The sequence below is a fragment of the Rhinolophus sinicus genome, chromosome 15 (genome assembly GCF_057876585.1).
Source record: "Rhinolophus sinicus isolate RSI-liver-muscle chromosome 15, RSI-T2T, whole genome shotgun sequence".
Taxonomy (NCBI): domain Eukaryota; kingdom Metazoa; phylum Chordata; class Mammalia; order Chiroptera; family Rhinolophidae; genus Rhinolophus; species Rhinolophus sinicus.
This window is the reverse complement of record NC_142515.1, coordinates 64,982,946-65,001,006: the sequence shown is the minus strand read 5'-3', so window position 1 is coordinate 65,001,006 and position 18,061 is coordinate 64,982,946. Positions and strand designations below refer to the sequence as shown.

The window sequence follows — 18,061 nt, the reverse complement described above, 5'->3', positions numbered from 1 at the left end:
GAATGTCAATTTTATATATACATAGTTACAAGAAGCGGAGTACAACATTAGAAATAGAGACAATGGAAATGTAATGGCTGCATGCGATGTCAGAGGGGTAGTGGATGGGGGGGGAGGTTGTCATTGTGTGAGGGATATAAATGATAAACGTCTATTACATTGCTTTGTGCACCTGAAACTAATAAAAAAAAGTTTTTAAAAAATTTAAAAATTAAAAAAAAAAAGGGTCAAGGAAGTGAGTTTGCTTTGAAGAGAGAAAACATACTTTACTAGCTCACCTTGGGATCCACTCATAGTCCATTCAACCCCCAATTCTGGCTCACCTCACAGAAGCACCAAGTGGACAAGCTGTAAAAGTGTATGGTTTTCCTCTTTCAATATCTAACTTCAAGTTTCAGTAAGTCTCTTATCAACTCTAGTATTAAAAAACCAACTAATTAGGAAACTATGCATTTCTCTTAACGTAAAAAAAAAAATCCTACTGATAATTTTTTTGCCTACACACCACCACCTCACATTTTGTTTACATGTATGAAGCAGGACCTCCATTTCTCCTAAAGCCAGTCCTCTCAAACCCCACATTCTCTTGCTCGAGTCTCAAAATTTGGAAACATTCACATTATTCCATGACTCTAACGATGTTAGTTCAGACTCTCCCACCTTTCACACTTTTCAGTGGAAATGTTCTAATTAATCCATTCAGTTGGTCTCAAATAAAAGACTTGCAAAAAGTCTTCTACTCCCCTTCTGTGCCTAAACTAAACCAGCAGTGAGGTCTGAGGTCTCACGATTATAAGCATACACTTACTTCTCTTGGGACTGGGGTGCAAAAAAAGATGTAAAGAGAAAGTCTTTATTGGAAATTTTGGGGCCTTTTTCCAGTATATATTGGAAATATTGTCTAACTCCATGACATGCAGTCGAACAAATACGCCCAGGATTCATGTTCCGAATCCCATCAAATTAACAAAAACACAAAATCTTTCCTCAACTCTATATAACAGCGCTTTTCAATCTGTGATCTCTAGGGACTCTTAGGGAGTATGGGGAGGAGAGGAGACAGTGAGGTAGATAAAGGTTTCTTTTGATCTTTTTTGCAAATTGGGCTTCTAAATGAGGTTTTAAGAAAGGAGGTTACATTGCATTAAAAAACAAAAGCCTGACAAAACAGTAACATAAACCATTAAGACTTTCTTAAATTTTCTATGAAAAACTTCACCGAGGTGATCAAGAATCCATACATTGTCAGATGAAAGATTTCAGGACGAACAAAAACTGAGCAATTAAAAGAAAATTATCTACCTATGCTTTTTTTCTGGCAGCTTCCAATGTATGCAGGTCTCTCCAGATCACACAGGTCAGAAGTGGAAGGTCCTAGTCCAGACTTTCATTTTACAGATGTGGAAACTCTGACCAAGGGCGAGGGCTGACTTGCCCTAGGTCTCAGGATCCGTTAGGGGCAGGACTTCATCTGGGATTCCCCGCAGGCAGCCCACCGGGCCCCGGCGCCCGACAGATCCTGCGGCCCCTGGCTTGACCGGGCCCCCAGCGCAGCGTCGAGCGCGGGGGCGGAAGGGCCCACGGCTCGAGGTCGCTGCAGCCTTTCCGCCGGCTGGAAGCCGGGAGCTGGGACCCCGGCCCAGGACAGCACAGAACCCAGGCCTTGACGGCCGCCCCCGCCCAGCCCACCTGTCGCGGACCTCACAGCGGGCAGCCACACCCCCTACCGGGGCCAGGGGCTCCGCCGGCCTCGTCCGCGGCGGGTGACGGCGGCTGCTCACGGCGTGAGATCCAGCGGTCGCGACGCCGCGGGAGTTACCTCAGGTGGGCGCTGAGCTCGCGACCAGGCTGCCCGGGGCCGCCTGCAGCATGCCGGAGACGCGGACCAAGCAGGGCCGCATCAAGCGCTGCGGGCCTGTTTACACGGCTCTGCAGGAGGACGCCGACGGGCTCGTCACGTGACGCGCGCGTCACGTGCTCGCCGGGGTTGGGGGAAGGCGTTGCCCAGCGACGACGGCGCGCTGGGGCTGGCGGAGGTGGCAGCCTCGGCGCGCTGGAGCTGCGCTCGCACGTCTCGGGTGCCGGGACGAGACCCAGACGCCCTGCTCAGCCCTGGCGAAGACGGGGAAGGCACCCACCACCCGGGCTTCGTCCTTCAGTGACTCCTGGGCCTGAGCGCATATGTTATTAGTGTTTCGGAAGAAGGGGGAATTTGTTCCAGCAGTATATTGTAGAACTTCAAGAAAAAAATGGAAAATACCCAAAGCTAGCAAATGAAGGGAGAGCAAGGTAATAAACAGTAATAGTTTTCTTTGCCTTAACGAACACTTTCGTTTGCTTTCGCTCGCTAATCTGCAGTGAACAGCTACGTGCAAAGTCTACCCACCCCCATCATGGAAAGGGTGTAAGGATGGGCTTATGGATCTTTCAACTTTTATTTTAAATTATATTTTATTATAATTTTTATAGGAATTAGACTTTGTATGTGTCAATACAAACATATCTAAGTAAATATTTGATTCAGCATTCAGATTTTGTCCCTGTTAAACTTTGTCATTTTATTTTTAGTGACTATTTCTACCAAGTCCAGTTTTCCCAGATCAAACTTTGCAGAACTTTCAGCCACTGCCAATTTCTCCCATACTATTCATTATAAGTTGCATAAAACACTAATAGTTTGTATTATTTCTTAGTAAATTTATGAGTGAATTGTGAGCAAATACCCGCAAATACTCCAGAATCTTTCTGTTACCCAGGAGTGATCTGTTGGAGAATTGGGTTTCTCCATACAGTTCTGATCACTTTCCATTCTTGGCTGTCTATCAGATCAAATTGACAGGCTCAAAACAGTGGGCTCAGCATACCCTCTAAATCAATACAAGGAGGTTAAACATCCTCTTCATTTCTATAACACACCTAGAATGTAACAACATTATGTAGAGTACAAAATACAGTGATGAATTTTCTCCACGCTCATCTTTTACTGTGGAAAATAGGCTACAAGGCCAGTTGCCACAACCTGGTTGACTTCTTCTGTTGCTTTGGGCAGCAGATGATCCATGAAGGCAGCAACAGTATCTTCCATTGGTTATATCTTATGCCTAAACCATGCCTGGGAAGCAAAAAGTTGATCTGTGGATGTAAAATCCTGCCATCCTTCTGTAGGAAATGGCAAAGAACCTTCACAGATCCAGAAGGATCTGTGAGTTTAGGCAGAACTCATAGAGGCAACGCTAGGGGGTGGTCCTGGCTCAGCCATTACTATCTAGGCAATTTATCTAACCTTTCTGAACCTCTTTCTTCATTTATCTAAAAGAAAGATAATATCTACTGAATAGTTATGAAGATGAAATAATACTGGCACAACACTTTAAAGTGCCCAACATATACAGTGTTCAATAAATGTTAATCATATATGGCCTTTGGCAAGAGGGTAGATAGGAAGTCAGAGTCCGGAGGGAAAGGGAGTTGACAACTGGAATGTGTCCAGGTCCCAGATCTGGATTCTTGCCACCTGGACTGGAGTTGAGGATAAGATTACCAGCAAGGGAATTAAGCACAACTGGGAAGTCTTTGCACTTAGAATGGAAGGCTGCCAGGAAGGGAATTGGTCACTTCAAGGGGAGCACTGGCCTTATAGCAGCAGGTTAATTCTAAATCCCGTTTGTGGTGATTGGGGACAACTAATGTACTACCTTTCCATTGCCTCAGCCCACATAGGGAAAGTGCCTGCCCTCTCCTAGAGTTTGTGGGAAAGAAAGAAGTCAGGCCTGAGCCAAGCAACCAGTGTTACCCCAAGAGCCAGACAAAATTGTCCACCAAGTGATGAAACATATCTAGCCATTTTTTGTTTTTTAGAGTTTCACTGCAAACAAAAAAAAATGTACTGTTATGTATGATAAGATGTACTGAAAATGTCTGATTCTATAGTGGCATTTCATCTAACCCAGTGTTCCACTAGAATGACAAATGTCAGGAGTAATGTGGAACTTGCAAACAAAGAAATAAGTGAACAATAGCCTACTAAGGTGCTATAAAGCTACAATATGGTAGAGCCAGCCTTGAATTTATGTTTCTTGATTCCAAGTCTAAGTGCCTTTTTCTTTTTATTAATAATCATAAAGATGTAGTTCCATTATATCTGACTATATCTTGATTTGGGTGGACGACTGTAAGGTTTTATGGCCTAAACAACCAAAACAATGGAATTGTCATTCAGATGAAGAAAAGGGGATGTGTGTTGTTTGGGGGCGAGGGGCGGAATCAAGAATCTGATTTTGTACATGCTAAATTTTACATTCCTATTAGACATCCAAATGAAGATGTACTGTTAGCAACTGGATAGAAAACACTGGAATTCTGAGAGAGAGAGAGAGAGAGAGAGAGAGAGAGAGAGAGAGAGAGAGAGAGAGAGAGATTGGTCAGTGGTATTTAAAGCCACAGGATGGAATGAAATCACACAGAGCAGTAACTTTCAAACCTTCTGACTTCAATACAAGATACAAAATATATTTTGCATACTGACCAAATACATGTACATAACTTAAAAGGTTCAAGAAGCAAATTTACCCTCCCTGTACGCAATGCATTATTTCCTTTCTCTCCTACTTAATCCATTTCATTTTTTAAAAACTTCTGCTCCTAAGTCAATTGATTTTTTTAACCAAGTAACCAGTTGTGGCCTACAATTTGAAAATCACTGAAAGTTGCTGACCTAGAACATTAATTGCATAATTGCAGGGAAAAAAATCCAAGGGCTAGTCATGGGGCACTTCAGAGATAAGAAGCCTAGCAAAGGAAACTTACTACCATGTTTCCCCAAAAATAAGACCTAGCCGGACCATCAGCTCTAATGCGTCTTTTGGAGCAAAAATTAATATAAGACCTGGTCTTATTTTAGAATAAGACAAGGTATAATATAATATAATACCGGGTCTTATATAAGACCGGGTATGCTATGCTATCCTATACTATACTATACTATACTATACTATACTATACTATACTATACTATACTATACTATACTAAATACAGGGTCTTATATTAATTTTTACTCCAAAAGACGCATTAGAGTTGATCGTTTGGCTAGGTCTTATTTTCGGGGAAACACGGTAACAGCAGCCAGAGAGGTAAGAGGAGAAACAAAACAGAGAAGTCCTAAAGAAGGTAGTGTCTAAGTGTGTCATTTGCTACTGAGAGGTTGAGTAAAATGAGAACTGACCTTTCGATTTGGCAGTGTAGAGATTGTTGAGAGTTTGAGAACAGAGTAAGATAAACTGGTGGGGATACAGCTGTGATTATAGAGATAAATGGTGACGGCAAATAGGTACATTTCTTTTTGCTATAAAGAGGAGCAGGGGAATGGGACAACAGCAAGCAAGAGATTGGGGGGGTAGGTTTTCTGTTTCAATATGTATATGCTAATAGAAATGGTCCAGTAATGAGAAAATATTGGCGAAATAGAGAGTGACAACTATAAGAAGGAAATCGTGAGTAGGCTGGAGGGGTCATCCATAGATAAGTGAATGAGGAAGTGGGCCGGCACCCGATACAGAGTGTGGCAGATTTGTTGTTATGTTATCATAGGCAAGAAGAATAGGGCCTGGGGAGAGAGGGGAGTGGAAAGGAAGGAGAAAGGAAGTAGAGATGAAGGAGAAGAGATGAGATCATTCTAAAGAAAAAGTGCAGCTACCGGACTCACCAGAACTCGATTTTGGTGGCCAAGAACAGACTCAGGAGGCCATCTTGCCCCTCAAGGTGAACTTTAACTAATTGTAATGAATTATAGTACTAGCATTGCAGGCAGGGAAAAGTCTCCACCTCCATGTCGCCATGACAGTTCTGACAAGGGCCAGATAAGGACAAAGGAATCCCATCTCCCGATGGGAAGGAGTGGTCAGTGAGGACAGCCTGGGAAGGCCTATAACACTCCTAGATCTTGCATATTTTACACCCTAGTTCTAATAAAATCCTAAGCCTCTTTGTTCTTTGGGGCAGTTGCTGTAGTCCTGGCCTGCCCACTCCCACCACTATTTTGGGAGTATAATATCTTCTTTTAATAAATCCTTGGCTTATTTGGTGCATCCTTGAATTCTTATTTGGTGCTTGCTTGGCTTGGCTTATTTGGTGCATCCTTGAATTCTTTCCTGTAATGATACCAAGAACCCATTTCCCGGCAACAAATGCATGTGGAATTTCTTTTTTAATTGTTCATAGTTTAATAAAATAAGAAGCTGAGAATGAAGAGAGGGAGAGAGTTGCTGGTAGTTTGAGGAGGTGAAAGAAAGGATGAAAATCATCTCGGAAAGTGTTGCATCCCAGGCCCAGCCCTAGCCCCAGCCCCATGATTTCACACGTAGATGATCGCTGTATCTGTCTCCTGACTTCCATCCTTGTCTCCTATAGTCTTTTTTCCCCACACAATCACCAGAGTGATTTTGTAACTGTAGAACCAGCTCAAAATGGCCCTATCCTGTTTAACGAGATACTGAGCTGTTTTTCAGAGACAACAGACTAAAACCACAAGTCAGGCAGTCAAGACATATGCAGAGGAGAGAACTTTGATCTCTAGCTACACCCAGAATCAAAGTCTAACCCCCCTTTACCACCACCCCCGAACCAAAGGACCAGAACATAACCAGAACTTGAACACCAGATCCCTTTCAGAAGCCAAGGGTCCATTGTCCAGGAATCTGGTATTAGCACCCCTTTACCATAAATGGCCAAGTTCAAGGTCCTCCAATTAGACTTGCCCCACCAGCATTTCTGCATACCGGTTCCCCTGGCCCCTTAAAACTCCTAACCTAGTCCAGCGAGTAAGATTGATCTGTGGCACCATTAGGTCACCCATCTTGTTGGTTGGCACGTTCTATGATAGTAACTTTTCCTTACTCCAATCTCTGATATTTTGAGTTTTGGCCTTTGTTTCAGTAACAATTTTTCAAAACTTAAGTTCAATTATGTAAACCCCCAATATTTCCCAATTCAGAATAAAATCCAAAGTTATTGTCTATAAAGAATTCACATCTATGATGTTGCCCTTATGTCCTATAGTCCCCCTCACTTGTTTTGCTCCAGCCACCTCGCTTCCTTGCTATTTCTTGGTTTCCTCAGGTATATAACACTGTGGGGACAGAGCCCCAGAGAGCAGTTTCCAGGCTCTCGGCCTCACGTGGAAAGGTGCTGGCTCAGGTAATAGATGGTCATCAGCTGTGCCTAGTTGGCCACCGGGTGTTACTGGTTAGCCATTAGCCATTGATATAACTGCCATGGCTAAGCTGGCAAGGTGTGGTGTCGTGGCGTGGCGAAGTGTGGATTGCTGATTGCAGAGAGGCGGATTGCAGCTAGCAAGTGGGATTGGTTGGTTGGCAGAGACAAGTGGACAGCGGGTTGTGGATCGTGTGGCTCCTGCTTCCTGTGTCTCCAACCCAGCTGCCAGCGAGACTATAGTGGTATGACTCCCCTACCTATGGCTCCGTGGGTGTTCCATTTTGGCCTTGCCATATCCTGCGTTCTTGTGCGGGGAGCGGGACTAGAGACCCCGCTTGACACTCTGCGTGACAAACACATTTCCCCATTTTCTCATTTTCTTTGTGACTTTACTGAAATGTAACTTTCTCATAAATGGCTGTCTTTGACCACCCTTTCTAAAACAACAGTCTTATCTGTGTCACCCTACTCTGTTTGGTTTTTGTTCTTAGCACTTATTACCATCTGTGACAGACATTTACAACTCATTAAATATGCATTCCCCAGCCCCATGCCATATGACTAGCTTGACCAATGGGCTGCGAGCAGAAGGGTGCATATACACTGTAGGCAAAAGCATTTAAAAGCCAATGTGCAACCTTCCAGCTCTCTCCTTCCTGCTGCAGCAATCTTGCAGACCACATGTTGCCTTGGCAAAGCCACACATGGAAACAACCTGAATCACTGAGTCACCTCATCAGGCAGCTGCCCTGGGAAGTTGCCTGGCTCATTGGATTTTACATCAGTGAGAAATAAATGTTGTTGTATTAAACCACTGAGCTTTGGGGGTTAACTTGTTACCACAGCATAATATAGCTTGTGTTATGGTCTGAATTTTGTCTCCACAAAATTTATATGTTGAGGTCCTAAGCCTCAGGACCTCACAATGTGACTGTATTGGACATAGGCCTTTTAAAGAGGTAATTAAGGTAAAATAAGAAAATCTTTGAGGCTCCACTCATTTTGCTAACTTTCCCTTATATTTTCTAGATTCTTATGAATTAACCTTCCCTTTTCATTTCTAATTTTGCTGATTTGCTTTACTTTCTTAAGGTAATATTGATATGAATTTGGTTGAAATATTTCAGGATAAGCGCAATTTTATTCAATTTCCAGTATTTCTTTTCCCGATTTCCATTTTCTCTTTTCTTTTGATTTTCTGAGTTCTTTTCCCAAGTCCTACATTAGTTCCAGTTTGTGTTTTTCTTTTTTGGTAACATAGACATTTCTGCTAGAATAAAGAATACAGCACTTTTTCTGGTAAATTACATCTTTGACTATGTTGTGCAAATTTTAATAAGTACTATTTATAAATGTTGATGTATAAAATAATATAGTCTAGAATTTTAAAATTTAAGTGTGAATAATTTTAGTCTTCTATTGTTACACATTTTAATGACAGCATTTTACAATAGTTCTACTAGTGTTTAAAATTTTTACTTTTTATATTTTACATGGATTTTTCCCCCAAGTGAATTTTTTATAAAGGAATCAATACTTGATCTTGAGAAAACATACATTCCTGCTATGCGGCTCATTTTATTCTCTACAAAAACGTTAAATCCATCTTGGTTTTCACTCTTGACTTGTTATATTATGTTTACAGTGGGTAGTAAGGCGTTTACTACCTAGTCTCTTCTACTTCTTTTTGCATATCTTTTTTTCAGTTTTTTTAATAAACTATTTTTTAGACTAGCTTTAGATTTACAGAAGATTTGCAAAAATAGTGCAGAGCTCCCATATAGCTCACGCCCAGTTTTCCCTATATTAATATATTAGAATGGTATATTAAAGTCCATGCTTTACTGAGATTTCCCTAGTTTTAACCTAAGTTTTATCCCTTTTCTGTTCCAGGATCCCATCCAGGATGCCACATTACATTTAGTCACCACATCTCCTCAGGCTGTTCTTGGCTGTGACAGTTTCTCAGACTTTGTTTTTGATGACCTTGACAATTTTGAGTTCAAGGCAGGTGTTTTGCAGAATGTCCTTCAATTGGAAATTGCCTAATGTTTTTCTTATGGTTAGCCTGGGGTTGTGGGATTTTGAGAGGAAGACCACAGAGGTAAACTGCCATTTTCATTACATATTATCAACATGACATATCATTGTGGATGGTGACCTTGATCACCTAGCTGAGGTAGTGTTTGTCAGTTTTCTCCATTATAAAGTTACTCTTTCCATACAGTATTCATTGAAGGAAATCAGTAAGCACAGACTACATTAAGGCATGGGGAGTTATACCCTCTTTGAAGGACTATCTACAGAATTCTTCAAGGGGGATAGCTCTTCCCTGACGTTTCAAATTTTATTTATTTATTTATTTATTTATTTATATAAATGTAGACTCATAGATATTTACTTTGCACTTTGAGTTATAACCCAATACATATCTTATTGCTCAAATTGTTCCAGGTTTGGTCATTGGGAACTCTTAGTTGGCTGCTGTATCCCTCTGACATATCGTTACTGTAGGTTTTTAGTGTGCTTGTTTTTTGCTTATTTGTTTAGCACTTCCTTACTTTCTGGCACTACAAGAAATCTCCTGTCCCAATCTTAGAATCAGCCATTTCTCCAAGGAAGTATGGGATCATCCTTTTACACTTAGTATAAGAAGATCTGGGGGCTAAGTGTACTTACTGCTACCAGGATGTTGTTGCTTCTAGGCCTGTTCAGCTGACAGAGTAATGAAATATATCCTTGCAACGAAATATCAAGCAAAAAGAAATGAGCTAAAAGTAAAAGATTGACCTAGTATTTGTCTGTATCTTTCTACTCAGGTGTTTCCTATATAGCAAGGTATTGAACTTTACTTTTTGATCCTACTTGTAAATATTCCTTTTGATGACTTATTAGTATTCATTCCATCCTTTATCAACTTTTCTTCCCCTAATGTCTGTTTTAAACGCCTGCTATAAGTATTGGTAAACATTGGTTTGGTAAACATTGGTTTGGTAAACACGGGTTTTGGTAAAATAGGACTGAATATATTTAACATTAAGGATGTGATTATAACAAAAAATATATAGACTAAAATCTCAACCTTATTCTTTTTTCCTATTCTAGGTGTATAATAAAATATTTGATTCTCTTCTTGAGATTACATATGAGCTTTGGGTTGATCTAGTGTACATGAATTCTCTTCATTAGGATTTTGTCCTTTATATTTTCCTTCTATCCCGACAAAGCTTAAATTCTCATCCCTTTTGGAATCTAATCATTCTTGTGTAGCTGACCCAAATCTCCATTTTTCAACCTCTTTCTTCCTTGCTTGAAACTGCTACAATGGAAAGGCTGAAACCTTGATCTTCCAGTTAGTCTTGTAATAGGGTTCTTCTAGTCAATGAAATGTAGGCTAACGTCTCTAAGCAGGACATCCCTTCCTGAATAAAGAGGTAAAATCCCGCTAGAAAAGAACATCTTTGTGCGAATGTATACATGTGTATTTTCCTAGGCCTCTCCCTCATCACTTCCCCTTTTCCCTAGCTATTTATCATTTGTTACTCTTTGAGAGGTTTCACCTAAAAGAGTATTGGGCTCGATCAGTGGCCTGTTACATACTTGCACAACTCCACGCACTTTTCCTTTATATTATTCATCAAAATTATAATAATGGCATGGTGAGTTGTTTAAAGTCTGTCTACATTGCAATGTAAACTCTCCCTGTCTAGTTCACTTATATTCCAAACAACTAATTATAATTCCTTGCACATGGGAGGCACTCAATGAATATCTGAATGAATGAGTTTGCAAAAGAGGATTATCTCATAAAGCACAATGGCCACGTACACATACATTAAGCAGTAGTTCCACTATTATCCTTGGCCCCTACCCATGCTAATCAGTCACATTCTTCTTAGCCATGTACAACATCATCAAATAGTTGTAGAAAATCAACAGCACAAAAGAAAGAGATTTAAGACTGACAAATAATCGAAGAAATGAATTGAAAAAAATGCAATTAAAAACAAAAATTTCAGTTTCCAGAAATAAAGCTGACTAGGTTATTTAAGCCACTCCTCAAGTTGAAACTACTGGATAAAAAATTTTAAAGTGTATATATTCTTAAAGAACCAAAGAACTGGCAAGATGCTAAAGAATCACAGCTAAAATCTAAGTGAAAGCATGCCTCCAAAGGGGTAAGCAGAGCACAGAAACCCTGTCTGTACTAAGTGCATATGCCAAACCAGGCTGATAGGAACTTTGGTTCTGATGGCCTGGCAGGGCCAGGGAGACAGAAATCAAAGTTCAATGTCACTCAAGGGAGACCCTCTCCTCCCCAAAGCCAGGATCCTACTCCACTCCCCAACCCCTAAAACTGCAAAAAAAAATAAAATAAATAAAATAAAAAAATAAAAGCCACCTTGGAGCTGGTAAGGAGAGAGGTTGAAGAGGGCAGGAACATGTGAGCAGTTGTAAACAAAAGCCAGTCACTGGAATGACTACACTAGAGATAGAAGTACTGATAAGAATGTGAAACAGAGGAAGCCTCTTAAACTGTTATGGGTAGAGATAAGTTGGTAAAAAGAAAAACACTTTTGAAAATTTGTTTGTATTATCTTATAGGCTAAACAAACACAATGATCATACTGTAATCCAGCAATTCTACTCTTAGGTATAGACTCAAATGAAATGTGTATATACATGTTCTGAGAAGCATGTGCACAAATGTTTACAGCACAGCAGCATTAAATGCAAATCCAAAGCTAGGAACAACTCAAATGTCCATCAACAGTGGATGGAGGGATAAATAGTGGCACAGCCATAGAAAAGAATACAATACCACAATAAAAATTAAGTACAACTACATGCAACACAAATTAATCTCACAAGCAACACTGAATGCAAAAAGCCATACAAAGAGTAATACATACTATACAATTCCAATAGGTAAAGGTTTTCGTTTTGTAAAGCAAAACTGCAGGGATACATGCTTAGGTCATAAAACCATAAAGAATTGGAAAAAAAAACACAACTATCACAGAAAGGTAGGACGGTGATTACCATCATAGAGGATGGAGTAGTGACTGGGAAAGGGGAGGAGGCAGGAATGGCTTCTGGAGTGCTGGCAATGTTTCATATTTCTTAACCTGAACAATGGTGACAGAGATTTGCTTTTGTGGTAAGTCACGAAGCTGTACATATTTTGTGTATACGAGGTCTGACAACTCAGTTCACCAACTTGTTGCAACAATGTTGCTAACCTTTTTTGATATCAGAGGGATTATTCATGATGAATCTGTACCAACTGGACAAACAGTTAACCAAGTTTACTATTTGGAAGTACTGAAAAGGCTGCATGAAAAAGTTAGAGAACCTGAACTTTTTGCCAACAATTCATGGCTCTTGCGTCATGACAATGCACCAGCTCACATGGCACTGTCTGGGAGGGAGTTTTAAGCCAGTAAACAAATAACTGTAGTGGCACACCCTCCCTACTCACCTGATCTGGCCCCCAATGACTTCTTTCTTTACCCAAAGATAAAGGAAGTATTGAAAGGAAGACATTTTGATGACATTCAGGACCTCAAGGGTAATACAACGACAGCTCTGATGGCCATTCCAGAAAGAGTTCCAAACTTGCTTTGAAGGGTGGAGTAGGTGGTGGCGTCAGTGCATAGCTTCCCAAAGGGAGAACTTTGAAGGTGACCATAGTGATATTCAGCAATGAGGTATGTAGCACTTTTTCTAGGATGAGTTCGGGAACTTAATTGTCCGACCTCATATTCACTTTACTGCATGTGTATTTGGAATTTTTTAAATGGTTAAAAATAAGAAAAAAATCACAAATGGAGGATCTTTCTAGGGGACCAAACATCTAACAGAATTTCCATAATAATAGAACAGAGGCAATAGAGAGATCGATTTTTTTTAATGAAAAAAATCCCTGAGCTGTAGAAAATGTTGAGACTTCCGAAAAAATAGACACACCTAATATTAAGAAAATGGATAAAAATCAATGAAATATCAAATGTCCACAACCTAAGAGAAACAGCTTTAAAGTCTTTAGAAACAAACCACCAAAAGAACCCACCTTACTAAATAGCAAAGATATAAATATTAGATTGGCATTAGGATTCCTTCAGCAACGCTGTATACAGAAGTCAGTGGTTCAGTGCCTTCAAACTTTTGAGAGAAAACACTTCCAAATCCAGCCAAACCACCAATCAAGCGTGAGGGCATATGAAGGACAATTTTATACATGCCAGGAAAGTCTTACAGTTTATATTTCCAAAGCCCTCCATGAAATTTTGCTCCTGGATCCTGAACCAGAGGGAGAAAAACAAAACAAAAAACATTTTTGTGGAAGTTCGTGAAATTTGAATGTTTTTAGACAGGATGATAATATCGTATCAATCAATATTTATTTCATTTTTGGAGGGTTGGATGGAAATTGCATAGGATTGTGTCCTTTTTCAGGAAAAATACACACTGGAGCGTATACAGATGGAAGGGCATCATGTCTGCATCTTAGTCTCAAATGGTTCAGAAAAAGACTAATGATAATGGCTATATACACCCACAGAGAGAGGGTACAAATATGATGTAATATCAATAGCTAAGGAATCTGAGTGAAAGGTTTATGAAAGTTCTTTTTTACTGTGCTTTTAACTTTTCTATAAATTTGAAAGTATTTAAAAATAAATATAATTAAAGCAAACTAAATTAGAACAAAAGGCAAAGGATTATGTGAAGAATGTCTTCCAGAAGAATGATTACCAATAAGCTATATGATTAAGAACATGGACAATCTTAATCTGATGATAAGATGCAAGTATATTTTCTTTATGACATTAATAAAAAGAAAAACAATTGAAAATAAAGAAAAACATGAGCTGTACCAAAAAGGAATAAAAAAATAATTATGGTATAATTTTGAGCAAATGAAGGAATTAAAAGAAAATCCATTTTATCACTACATTTAGTGACATTAGATTATGTTAAAGAAAATATAGTATTTGTGTCTTCAATGAATAATATTTCTATAAATATAATATTTTTACTTATCGCTTTGAATTTTTAAATAAGCCTGAAAACAAGGCGGAAAAGGCTATATCACTTAAAGTTGATAGATCACTAAAGAGACTTAGTACATTCTTAAAGTTTCTTCTTCCGTTCAACAAATATTTACTGAGGTTTACATGCAATGCTGGGCAACAAGGATGGATAGATGGACAAGAAGGCAATTCCTGCTCTCAGCAAACTTGCCATCTTGTGCAATTCAAAGGATCACACAAATGTCAAAATAATACTCGATTCCGTGCAGGAAAAGTATATGGTATGAAAAGGAAGGGTACTGAATTAGACAGGGATACATCATCACCTTCAGGAAGTAATGATGGAGCTGGCATCTGAGGAAAAAGTGGGTGTTAACCAGGGGAAACAGGCTGGGGAAACGAAACGATAGTCAGTGTGGGCAAATCCCAGAAAGCAAGGGGACATGTGCAATATGAGGCTGGAGCAATGAATGGAAGCCAGACCACAGAGGCCCTACTAGGAAGAAGGGTTAAGGATTTGGGTCTTTATTCTAAGACCCTGAATCAGTGAAAAGAAGTCACTGATATATGTCAAGCATTGATGTGCTCAATTTTTTGGTTCTGCAAGCTCACCACAATTTAAGTAGAAAACAGATTATGAAGGGCCTGGGACTAATTCAAGGAGCCTAGATAGGAAGCTATTTGCTGCCTAGTTAGGAAGGAAAATGAAAGCTATGGTAACATAGACTACAGCAACTGCAAGGAGTGGGTGAATTTGAAATAACTACTACAACAAAAATAACTGACCATTACGGACTCAGTGTCTTCTCCAAATTCACATGTTGAAGTCCTAACCCCCCACTGTGGCTATATTTGAAGTAAGGAGGTAATCAAGATTAGATGATCCCAGAGAACTAGTGTCCTTATGGGAAGAGACACCATGGAGCTGTGTGCACATCCACACGGAGGAATGGCCACATGAGACATCATGAGAAGGCAACTCTCTGAAAGCCAGGAAGCGAGACAGCAAGAGACTCATCCTACTGGACCTTGCTCTGCGACTTCTAGCCTTCCAAACTGTGAAAATTAATGTCTGTTGTTTAAGCCACCCAGCCTGTGGTTATTTGCTACAGCAGTTACTGCATGAGCAGACTACTATACTAATAAAAATTGGAAAGTAGAGTGTTGAGGTAATGTGTTATCACGCTAAATTCCTCGCCTGCAATGATGGGGTGTCAAAAAATAATGTCTAAATATTTTGGCTAGTGCTATGATGGTAACTACCAGAGAAATTAGAATTAAAAATTTTTAAAGAAATTGGGAGGAGGTCTATGGTTATTTGTACTTTCATTTTTTTATCCTTATATAGTTTTTCTAAAAATCATGTAATTTACTTCCATTAACCATTTTTTAAATTTAGAATAATTTTCAAAGAAAAATGAGATCATACCATTAGTTCTAAATTTCAGTCATTCACATCTACTTTTATGATTTTTATTATACATATCCTTGCTTGTCAATTTTCAATCAACTTTTTTTTAACTTACATCAATTTCTTTTATTTTCAACTTAAGCAATTTAGAGTTATATTTTTCTGACACACATTAAAAATATATAATTATTAACAAATGTTCATCCATATACCACTCAAAATCATTGCATATTTCAGTGGTGGTAAAGGGGTCATACTTTGGAAAATACTGCTAGATACAAAATTGGGTTATTTATCATGATGGCTTACCACCATCGTAAACATGTATCAGAAAATTAATTCCTGTCTTCTTTTTTATATTTAAATCCCTACACAAGTTGCAACACTGATAAAATTTAAAAACGTGGTATTTGAAATTCCCATGTTAGAATGATTAAAATGCACTAAACTTAACTTAAAAATATTTCATATAGCTAAGCTAAAAATTTTTAAGACCTTTTTTTTTTTTTTTTTTTTGTAGGGGAACAGGATTTTATTGGGGAACAGTGTGTACTTCCAGGACTTTTTTCCAAGTCAAGTCGTTGTCCTTTTCAATCTTAGTTGTGGAGGGTGCCATTCAGTTTCAAGTTGTTGTCCTTTCAGTCTTAGTTGTGGAGGGTGCAGCTCAGCTCCAGGTCCAGTTGCCATTGCTAGTTGCAGGGGACGCAGCCCACCATCCCTTGTGGGAGTAGAACCAGCAATCTTGTGTTTTGAGGTTGAGAGGACGCGCTCCAACCAACTGAGCCATTCGGGAGCTCAGCGGCAACACAGCTCAAGGTGCCTTGTTCAATCTTAGTTTCAGGGGGCGGAGCCCACCATCCCTTGCGGGACTCGAGGAATTGAACTGGCAGCCTTGTGGTTGAGAGCCCACTGGCCCATGTGGGAATCGAACCAGCAGCCTTCGGAGTTAGGAGCATGGATCTCTAACTGCCTGAGCCACTGGGCCGGCCCCTTTAAGACTTTTAATGTTTCTAAAACTAAATGCTTACCATTTAAAAAAAAACCCACAGAAAATGAATTTTATAATATAAAATTAGTTTAGTTATATCGGACAATATAAATGCCTTTTTAAAAATCATGGTTAAGCTTCAATTAATTTATTTAACTACTATTTAACCAATGACTATATGCAAGGCACTCCGCTAATTACCAGGAATGCAAAGGCAGATCTGAGGTCTCTAAAATTATGATCGCTTCTCTATAAGAATTCAAAGCATAAAGAAATACCTTCCAATCGTGATATAATTTCTTGAATTAAACTACAGTAATACCTTGGTTTTCGAATGACTCCATTGATGAACATTTTGGTTTATGAACACTGCAAACCCGGAAGTGCTTCAGTTTTCGAACACGACTCAGAAGTCGAACATGTCACGCAGATTCCGCTGAGTGCAAGACCTGAGGCCTAGCTGTCGGCTCTTTTCCAACATTTCAGAACTCGTGGATTACGTTAGAAAACCGAGGTACCACTGTAATTTAATCTCTCAGGAAGTTAGAAATTGGTAAAAAAAAAAAAAAAAAATCAAACTCAACTTTGACCAAAATCTTTGGCAAACTTCAAACGAGACATGTCTACCTGGCTGTGGTTTAAAAAGCAGAGTGCATTAAGCAAGCCATAAGTATTCATATTTACTTGTAGAATAAATATGTTTTGGTCCATTTCTCAGCAGCCTGTCCACGTAATATAGTTCTTAGATTTTAAATGTCTAAAGCACACGTTGTCTTGATAAGGGAGGAAAAACTGAACTAAACGAAGATGGAAATATTTTTCATTAGCCTATACAGCCCCTATAAAAAGTATTCCGTCAACACCTAAGTGCGGTGTTGTTCCACTAATTTCTCACACTTTCCCTGCTGTAAATATATTTCCTTCTTGCTCTGAGAGAAGATGAAGGCATCTTTTGCCATCCAACATTCAAGCTCTTACAGGAAGTAGAGAAGGTGTGGGGACAGAGCCAGGAGTGCAGTTTCCAGGCTCTCAGCCTCACATGGAAAGGTGCTGGCTCAGGTAGTAGATGGTCATCAACTGTGATTGATGGCCATCAGCTGTGGCTAGTTGGCCTTCAGCTGTAACCAGTGAGCCACTGGCCTCTAACATAACTGCCATAGCTACGCTAGCAGCAAATGGGGGCTAGCAAGAAGATGGTGGCTGAGCTAGCAAATGGCAGAGTGTGGATTGCGGATTGCAGAGAGGCGGATTGTTGGTTGGCAGAGAGAAGTGGACGGCAGGTTGCGGATCATGTGGCTCCTGCTTCCTGTGTCTCCAACTCAGCTGCCAGCAAGAATATAAAGGTATGACTCCCCTACCTATGGCTCCGTGGGTGTTCCTTTTTGGCCTCACCATATCCTGCGTTGTTATGTGGG

At 39.7% G+C, this 18,061-nt stretch overlaps 1 protein-coding gene across 9 annotated transcripts in view; it reads right to left on the bottom strand.

Annotated features, from left to right (window-relative positions):
- The window catches only part of MARCHF8 (membrane associated ring-CH-type finger 8), a 134,136-nt gene extending 132,159 nt beyond the window's left edge, over window positions 1–1,977 (bottom strand). For 2 of the 9 annotated variants that reach the window (XM_074337297.2, XM_088792146.1), the window contains exon 1: window positions 1,303–1,965. The gene's annotated coding sequence lies outside the window, so the exon portion shown is untranslated. Of the gene's footprint in view, window positions 1–1,302 lie in introns of all 9 variants that reach the window. The other 7 variants (XM_088792142.1, XM_074337293.2, XM_088792149.1 and 4 more) reach the window with 7 other exon arrangements.
- Between the last annotated feature and the right edge of the window lie 16,084 nt (window positions 1,978–18,061).